The sequence below is a fragment of the Nothobranchius furzeri genome, chromosome 4 (genome assembly GCF_043380555.1).
Source record: "Nothobranchius furzeri strain GRZ-AD chromosome 4, NfurGRZ-RIMD1, whole genome shotgun sequence".
NCBI classification, from domain to species: domain Eukaryota; kingdom Metazoa; phylum Chordata; class Actinopteri; order Cyprinodontiformes; family Nothobranchiidae; genus Nothobranchius; species Nothobranchius furzeri.
In genome coordinates this window covers 8,337,939-8,347,721 of record NC_091744.1, presented here as the reverse complement: position 1 = coordinate 8,347,721, position 9,783 = coordinate 8,337,939, and the positions used below count along the sequence as shown (strand labels likewise).

The 9,783-nt window shown below is 43.7% G+C and overlaps 1 protein-coding gene across 3 annotated transcripts in view; it reads right to left on the bottom strand.

Moving 5' to 3' along the window:
* LOC107390002 (protein ELFN1) overlaps window positions 1–7,120 on the bottom strand; it is a 171,453-nt gene extending 164,333 nt beyond the window's left edge. For all 3 annotated transcript variants that reach the window (XR_008563830.2, XR_001573488.3, XM_015966471.3), the window contains exon 1: window positions 6,561–7,120. The gene's annotated coding sequence lies outside the window, so the exon portion shown is untranslated. The remainder of the gene's footprint in view (window positions 1–6,560) is intronic.
* Between the last annotated feature and the right edge of the window lie 2,663 nt (window positions 7,121–9,783).

Here is a 9,783-nt window from a genome sequence, read left to right as displayed (position 1 = left end):
GAATGGTGAAAATGTTGTAACCGTTTGTTACAAATCAGTAAATGCGTTTTGTCCTCATGGGCTCCCGTAGAAGGAATCACGGCATTGACCAGAGACTTAGATACACTCCCTTGTATTTTAGACCCGATTTTTATGGTTATACTGTATGTTTAGAAGCTGCCAATATAATTTTTTAACAACTGGGTCTCATTTCATTCATTTTCATCAACACAACACATTTCGTCTGGGTGATAATCGTTTTGGTTGCATCTGTGTTTGCAAAACTTCACAACAACTGAAGAATTGTTGGAATTAAACTGAATTCATCCAGCGGTTGACAGCTCTCACTGGAGCCTGGAAGGGGGAATATTTGCCGTCTAAACATTTTTAGTTCAATTCATGCAAACTGGGTAAATAATAGAGACGATGTTGCAGAGCAGATGGATTTTGGTTGAGAATCAAGGGTGAGGTAATGTAGGGTAGCAAGTATGAAGACATGGACATTTTCAGATGATACCTTTGCTCATAGCTGTGTGGAATTTGTGTCAGAAGGGGACAAAGATGATTCTTTTAGCCGCCATTCCTTCCCAACGTTCCTAAGCTGCTTTCAAAATGTTTCCAACAACAGGATGGGGAGATGAACAAAATCCAAACGCTGAAGAAATGTGTCACCAGAGAGAAGAGCAAAACGCAGAAGATGCCTGATGGAGAATAAAAGAAGGAGAGACTAATCAAAAAACAATCTCCCGCTTCCTCGCCTGCTGCTGATACCTCGGGGTTGGAACCACAGATCTTTGTCGGGAAATGGAACTCAGTCAGGAGACCTAATACCATTTCAATAGTCCAATCTCTACTAGTTAATGGAATAGCCAGAGAGATTTCTCCTCTCAGCCCTGAAGAGCACCTTAGGAGACATCCTCAGGTGGGCTTTCAAGTTTCTGCCAGGCCACAGTGTCTTTAAACTACCCGTCACAAAGCTGGTGATGTCTGCAGAATCGAGGGCAAAGGTAACGAAACGGAACAGAGAGGAGAAGGATGGGAGAAAAACGCTCCTATTCAACGCTTTATCCTGCTCTCCCAGCCTTATTTCCCCTTCCTTTGTCATTCTGCTATGTGCCATCTCTGTCCCTTTCTTTTCCAGTGTCCATCACCTCAGCCTTCTCACGTCTCCTCCTTCCCCCTGCCCTTCTTCCTCTGCCTTTCTCAGCACAACACGATTTCTCCTTGATTTCCAGAGAGGGGAGGAGTAGCTGGAATACAAACTAGCTGACTTCACACACACACACACACAGACACACACACACACACACATCCACACGCGTGGTCCGCATGGTGAGGAAGTGTACAGCAGTATGGGAAGATGTCACCAGAGATGAGGTGAATAAGGAGGGCAGGAAAAGTGTTCAGGGAGGAGAAACAGAGGGGAAAAGTGGAGGTAGGAGTCCTCGTCTGTAGAGTTTAGGTTGGGATTAGCTCTTTAACTCTGGCAACAGCGAGATATGCGTCAGCAAACATTAAGCAGCTCATTCGTCCTTAATGCTTTGAACATGAGGTATGAGGTCATCACTCGGTTGTCTCATCTTTTGGAAAAGTAACGCTCTGGTTTATAAAGTCAGCGTTGAGGAATCTTCACACCGGGGTGAGAGACTCCAGATAATTCCTGGTTTTAGGATAATCAGCATCCTTCAGCGGCAGATTAAAACGCCCACAACGGAAACCTGAACGGTAACATAAGTCTTCCCACAGTAGTGAGATGGTGAAATTCTACAGTTTACCCTAACCCTAACACCAACCAGTACAGTACTTAGATGTATATCTGTCCTTTTGTTTTGCAGTTTCTTTTTTAAACTCACTTGATAATTTTTATTCTATTTTTATTGCTGGTGAATTCCATGTTTGTGTGTCTTTTACTGGCATCCTATCGTTTTTGTGTATGTGCCGGCGTCGCCTTAAAGAGAATCTAGGCAGTTTTTCCTAGGGTCCATTTGTAGAAGCAAAAGCAAACCCTATCTCTTCGCTGTGCATTTGTCTTTTTCACACCTTAATCTTACAGCTGAAATGTCTCCTCAGCCTTCGTTAGTGTCTACAGGCGTGATTCATCACTAAAGAAAACAAATCAGCTGTGTTCATGATCTAAAACGTGTAGACAACGTGCAGGAATCAGACTGCAGGTCCAGGTATGTCAGTTCCGTTTATCCCAACAGAGTGATGGGGCCGGGTGGCCTTTCGTTAACCTTGTAAAGGGTCATTTTAGCACATACTGGCTCTAGAAAGTATCCGTTTAACGTATCAATTTCCATACTGCGGGAATGTCTCTTCATCCCACCAGTACTGTCAGAGGTTTATAACCGAGGGAACTCTGTAAAACGTTGTTAGGGTGACAAACATATTTTTTGTTTTTAAATGTTTAAAATTGTATCTATTGAAGAAACATGAACACAGTTTGTAGACATTTTAATTTTCCAGACTGAGTCACAAAAAGAATTCCAGAAATCTGATACTCTGCTGAAATTTGACATGTTTTTAAAAAAATTGCTCTTAATGTGAAAAGATTTAAAATACGCTAAATTGTATTGCTTTTGCTTTTTTTAAAAGGTTTATATTTGATTTGGTTTTGCCATTAAATGTTTGACAGCAAGGACAACATCTTAACATAATATATTTACAACTTTATTCACAATCAGGTCTCAGTCAAATCAAAATGTAGAAATCAAATGTTTTATTTATTTTTAATTGAGAATTACTTACGTAATTTGTCCTAATGGGTTGCTGTATTAAATCATTTTAGAACATTTTTGCAGCCTTGGAGAAAAAAAGATGCAGACAGGTAAGCGTGGGACCTGCCTGTTTTTCAGTATTTGCATTCTGCATGTGTGCATGTGTGTGTGTGTGTGTGTGTGTGTGTGTGTGTGTGTGTGTGTGTGTGTGTGTGTGTGTGTGTGCGCGCGCGTGTGTGTGTGTGTGTGTGTGTGTGTGTGTGTGTGTGTGTGTGTGTGTGTGTGTGTGTGTGTGTGTGTGTGTGTGTGTGAGAGAGAGAGAGAGAGAGAGAGAGAGAGAGAGAGAGAGAGAGAGAGAGAGAGAGAGAGAGATGCAACTTGTAACAATAACTTCCTAATTACAGTTCCCCAGTGTTTGTGCAATCTTCCTGAAATGCTAACTAGCCCCCTACAGGGACTGTGGTACATTATTAATCCATGTGCTTGCTTGAGCGTGTGTGTCCTGGGCTGGAAAGTGTGTGTGCGACACAAATGTATGTTTGCAGCTTTGTGCGCATCCTTTTTACCTTTTTGCGAGTGATGCGTTGACATGTGAGCTGCTGATGTATGTCAGTGGTTCATGTGGGGAACACTTCTGCTGTCACTGCTCGAGATAGTGGGTCACGCATCAAACATGCAAGCACTCAGAAGCCAATGAAAACACATTATATTTCCGAGACTTGCAAACAGATTACCTGGAAATAAATGAATTATGTCGTGTCTGCAACAACCAGATTCACTGACGTGACATTGATCATCCATTCATCTGTTTTTGGCCGCTTATCCAGGGTCGGGTCACGGGGGCATTAGCCTAAGCAGGGATGCCCAGACTTCCCTCTCCCCAGCCACTTGGGCCAGCTCTTCTAGGGGAATCCTAAGGCATTCCCTGGCCAGCCGTGAGACACAGTCCCTCCAGCGTGTCCTAGGTTTTCCTTTAGGTCTCTGTTGGACGTGTCCAGAAAACCTCACCAGGGAGGTGTCCAGGAGGCATCCTAACTAGATGCCTGATCCATCTCAACTGGCTCCTCTCACTGTGGAGGAGCAGCGGATCTACTCCGAGCCTTTCCCGGATGACTGAGTTTCTCACCTTATCTCTATGGGAGAGCCCAGACATTCTGCGGAGAACGGTTTCCAAAAAAGGATCTTGTTTGGTGCAAGTGACGAGCACTTCCTGTTCAGTAAGAAGCATAACACTTGCTTTGTCTCTAATTGCATATTTCACATTCATTTTGGGATGTTTATCTGTAATTCACTTACACTTATTATTACACAACCATTACATCAGAAAAATATATTTAACTTTTGAGAAATGATCAAATAACATTGTTTTTGTCTTGTCTTTGGTATTTTATTTTTGTTTCTTTTTTTTTAATTCCCATTTACTCAAATCCAGGATTGCCTCTGTGACATTCCAGCACATTTTCTAACGACAAGACAGATTTTGTTTTAAATAACAGAAGTGTTCATTTAAGCAGCAGGACTGGAGAATGCATCTCCAGACACAGCCAGCAGAGAGGTGCCATGCTAACTTTGTATGCAGTTTAATTTCCACACTGTGGGGGCATTTTCTCTCAGGAAAGATCAACATTACGACAAGAGATACAGATCACGCTCCAACACGCTTAATATGAGGAGTAGGACTCTGTTGAAACAGGGATGGCTAAGACAAATATCAGCTGATGGGAGTTCATTCTCAAATGTTATAAAGTGGCTGCAATAAGAGTTGGAAAGAACTGGAGTGCATGGATGAGAGAGAGAGGAGGGTTCTCCCATCATGCAGCGGTGCTCCTTTAGTATTCCTGAAGAACTTGCCCCACAGTGATGCCTCTAGGCACGAGGTTTGTGCTATAGATGGATAGCTTACACTTGGGGGCTTCAGAAAATGATAGATCAAAAACTTTTTTAAAAGCCCTTCAACACTTTTAGGTGAAGGTTGAGAGTGAAACTGGAGCACAGCGACAAGACAGCACCGACGTTAAGCCCATCACTTTTCATTGGTTTCCTATTTGCAGACATGTCGGCTATTCCTCTCCGCTAAAGTTGTCACTTTTCATTACAGCTGATTTTTAATGTTCCCACCTGGCTTCTTACAGATGTAACCATCAGAGACCCACTGCCGCTGACACTTCTGCGGCTGCAGCACAAAAAAGCTTTCACTGCGTTGCTGCTCGCTGAGAAATGCTTCATGGCTTTATCAAGTAAGACTTTTAGAGCTGGCAAATTGTAAGGTTTAAGAACCTCCGGTCGACCTCTTCTCGGTTTTCTTGTTTTGTTTTACTTTAAGTCCTATCAGGAGTGTTCCTCACAACTCATGCGCCTGCTGCAGCAAGCACTGCAGTACTAATGCAGGATGAAAGCAAGATGAGCAACCTCAAAGATTGTTATCAATGAATTCCCAGGACGTGGCTGTGACCGAGGATGTCTGGCCCCGAAACAAACCAGTCAATCATTTTTCACTCCCAAAAGCATAATGGCCTAAAATGAGTCATTGAAACTGTCGCGTTGGAACCACATCACGTCTACTCGTGGTGATAAGAGGGCAGCCCTGTTCTCCTCCTCTTTCTCCTTCATTCCTTGAATCTTTCTCTTTCCTTTCCTCCGTCTGTGGCACTCGGCCAACGTTGGAGTCAGTCAGTGGAAAAACTCTGTTAGTGGTCTGTGCCCTGTGGGACAAAGTGGCTACAACATCCGCTACAACAGATAGTGGGGCAGCCAAAATTTAACTGGCTGAGTGGCTTCGGTTCTCGCACATGCACACCAGCGAGGGTTTGGGCTGCTCGGTGGGGTTTCTGCATCTATCTCAGAGTTTTTGGAAAGTTTTGGGAAGAATTACAATCCACATAAAGAGCTTTTGTGAAACTCTACCACTCAGATGAGCACTATACTTCCAGTGTACTGCTTCCTTGTGTGATGTTCTCGTGTCTCCTTTCAGACGTTACATTTAGGTAAGACATAGAGAATCTGGAGGCCACCGTGAATCACTACTTTATTTTTATTCCCAATAAACCTTTCAGTGAGCGGGTTCGTCTCCTAATGATACATATTTATTAATTAGTCTCTCCCTCCATTCATTTGGCTTCACATTAAAGCATTTTATTTTCAGCATTTCATGGAGTAGTCATGAAAAACCAAACAATGAAAAGATTTAGTGATCTAGTCCTTTGCTCTGCGGGTAACACTGTAGAAAACTGCAACAAAGTGTGATGTAAGCTAGATTACCTTTTTTTGTTATTTTATCAGACTTTTCAGGAATCAAATAAGAACACTGTAGCAAAATGAGTCCGTGTGGACCACGGAGGAATTTCTCATCCAGGAGCTGTCCACGGTCCTGAATTCTCAGCCCGCTCAGCTGCAACACACCCGGCCGTCCCGGGACAAAACCCATAGCACACCAAGTGATGAGCTTATTTATTTTAGCACATGAACACATGTGAGATGCTCTCATATGTTCTGAAAAGGCTAGAGTCACATTTGCACACTGGGTTTGCACGTTCAGAACCAAAAGCAGCTGCTGTACACATTCAGCAGAAGCTAATCAGAAGAATCTGGATCTATTTGCACCCGCATCATGATCACTCTCCTGGAGACACAGCACGAGCTTCCAAATACACCCCCCACCCATTCATCACGACTGTGTACACACACCCTGACACACAAGATGGAATAAAGTAATCTGAAAACCGCAGGAATGCCAAAGCTGGTTTTGCATATTTCAAAGTTGCCTGCGCCATGCGAGTCTAGCCCTCACAGGGCAGCAATGTGAGACAAAGCCCACAAGCTTTCTAGGTGCAATCTACAGATGTTTGGTAGAAGATTAGACTTTACCTGCTCCAGATGCTCCAGATGACGCCGCTCCTTAACACAACGCTCCGCTCGTTGCCTCTGGCAGTACGTGTGTAATGCGTGGTATTATTGTAGTTCTCTTTTTCTTCCTTAGACTCTGTCTATCACAGATTTGTCCCAGCTTCCGCCTGTCTCCTCCATGCTTCCAGAGGAGAGCTGTGACCGGAGAAGATGTGGTGCTTTGACCCGCGTCAGGGTTTTTAGGATGCAAAACGGCGTCTGATGTGATGTTCTGCCTTCTCACCGCTGCCTCTCTCCTCTCAGTTTCTGCCTCTCACACTGCGTCAGGCTCCGCTTCCCCTCCTCCCCTTCCTTCTCTCCTCTCTCTCTCTCTCTCTCTCTCTCTCTCTCTCTCTCTCTCTCTATCGACTGTCTTCCCTCTCACACAGGAACAGACGGTGATTAATTCGCTGGAATTCAGTTTCTCTCTCCGCCTCTTTCTTTCTATAGCTGCACGCTTCAATCACCTCCACTCCGCCGCTTCTCCTCTGAGCTGAAGCGAACAACGGCCAGCTGTTCCGCTGGATGAGAGAGGCTTGCATGGCACTTGAAGCACCACACAGTCTGTGAGATGGTGCTTTTCCATGTGGAGTGTGAGATAGCCCTATCAAGCCCAATCTGGGGAAACTTTTTGACAAAAATGTGAGAAATCTAGTCAAGGAGAGTTCTCCGGGAGAGTGAAGCAGTCATGTAGCTGAGGAATAAGCTGCTGTGATTTGGGTATTTTTTTTTTTTTTTTTGGATGGGGTGTGTGATTGAAAGCCACATCTAAGTGTTTCTCTCCAGCTGCTGCTCGATGCAGAGCAACAGCAACCCACCAAACCAAGCAGGTCAATGTTATTTGAAGCTGGCTGTTTGCCTAAATGCTCCATAGGGCAACCTAATGTCCTGCCAGCAGACATGTTTAGATTAACTGCCTCTTTTGCAGACAAATGCACACGTGCACACACACGTACACACGTGCACACACACACACACACACACACACACACAATCAAGCAAGCACTTGGACAGTATTCAAACATGTCCAGTAAGGACTCAGGGCTGTATTTGAAACTTTGTATTACCAACTTGAAAAAAACGAATTTATTTAATTAAGATTACTATTCTTATTTGTGTTTAGTGCGGCTATTATTTTAAAATAAAGTTTACATAATGATTTCGTATGCTGTGACTATAAAACCGTTGATTCATTTGTTCCTGTTTAGGGTCATGGAGTTACACTGAGGCCCTGTCCACACGTAGCCGGGGATCTGCCAAAACGTAGATATCAGACAAAACCGGAATTTTAAGGTCTGCAACGTCACGTTCCGCGACGAAAAAATGCTGACATCACGTGTGCGACCTGTGTTTACTCTAGCCGGCATCATGGAAGCCCTCAGAGCTGCGCTCGCTTTATCAATTGTCCAAGCGCTTTCTGCTAGTTTGTTTTTGCAAGCGGAATTACTGCTCCTTGCGGAAGACCACAGACGAAGGACGAGGTTAAGAACGGGGGAAGTACTGCCGCCTACAGGTCTGGCATGTCCTTAACAACGTATTTCTCCAGGTACGTGTGGACGGAGTTTGTTTTTAAAACGCGGTGGTGTGGATGCAAGTTTTTGGAGGGGCGGATATTCGTTTTTTAAAAAACCCCGGCTACGTGTGGACTAGGCCTCAGTCACCGGTCCTTTTCAGAGCCAGTAAATGAAACGGACATCATTAATACACAATTTACTCAGATTTAGAGACTCGTTAAAGCCACTAAATAGTCAAACATGCATGTATTTAGTCTGCTGGAGAGAATCTGAATCAAAACAAAACAAAACGTATCTCCTTGCAACCCCAATAACCTTAATGTGCTGTTGAAACTCTATACGCTGATTCTCAGGTGAATCTATAATTGATATAAATTGGCATTTGGAAGTAATAGCTTCACTTACCAAATTGTATTCATTTTAAATAATTTTATTATTTACTCACATTTTATTCCTGAAAATTGAAGAATTTATGTAAAAGTGCTATATGAATAAAGTTTCCATTGCCTTAAACTGTTACGAGCTGAACAGACGTGGAGACCTGTGAAAACATCAAACACAGTAAGGCAATTTCTTCATTTTTGCTGGAGTCAGGGCTTGACTGTTATTACCCAGACTGTAGGAAGCAGGCAGAGGCTTGATCGGGACGAGGCAAGGGTCAGAGCCGTGGAGATCCAAGACAAAAGCAGGAGGGGTAATCCAGAGGCAGAGTCCGTGAAGCAGATCCGAGGTTAGGAGTCCAGAAGATCAGAAGCTATGAGATAGTCCAGTCAGGGAGCAGGCACGTGGGTAGGTCGAGGTTCAGAAGTGAGGTCAGGATCTTTGGTTCAGGCAAGGTTTAGAGTGCTGGAGAATCTACTGGCAAAAATGGTTCAATAATATAAATATGGGCTGCATGGTGGCGCAGTGGTTAGCACTGTTGCCTCACAGCACGAAGGTTGCAGGTTCGAAACTCGGCTGCAGCCTTTCTGCGTGGAGTTTTGTGTTCTTCCCATGCATGCGTGGGTTTCCTCCGGGTACTCCAGTTTCCCCCACAGATCACAACGTGCCCTATAGGTTATAAATTGTAAGTCGCTTTGGATAAAAGCGTCTGCTAAGTGAATAAACAAATATATATATATATATATATATATATATATATATATATATATATATATATATATATATATAATCCAAAAGGTGGCAGTAATACAACACTGACACGCATTTGGCAGCTAAAGTTTTGTTTCTGATTTTTAACAGACCACACTGTCACAGTGGAGTTGGTTGTACTGTTGCCTTGCAGCAAGAAGGGTAACCCTAACCCTGACCCTGACTCCCAGTGGGGAGCTTTTTGAAGTTTGCCTGTACTCTGGGTCCTCTAGCTTCTTCACACAGTGACAAGTGGGTGAAGAAAATAGATGGATGAATGAGTTAGGTGCAGTGGCGGTTCTACATGGAATTACTCCCCGGGCGAGGCCCCCTTTGAGCACCCCCACCCCCACCACCACCACACTACCCCACCTGCACGAACACACGCATGTTTTCTATAAACAGGCATGTGTAAAACATACCTGTTTGATGCTGAAAACATGATGTTTTATTAGAACGACTGTTGAAAATTCATTTTTCTAAGTTGCACATTCATTAATTACTATGAAGTTGTCCGAATGTAAAGCAATATACATTATGTGCTGTGTCAAAATGTATAG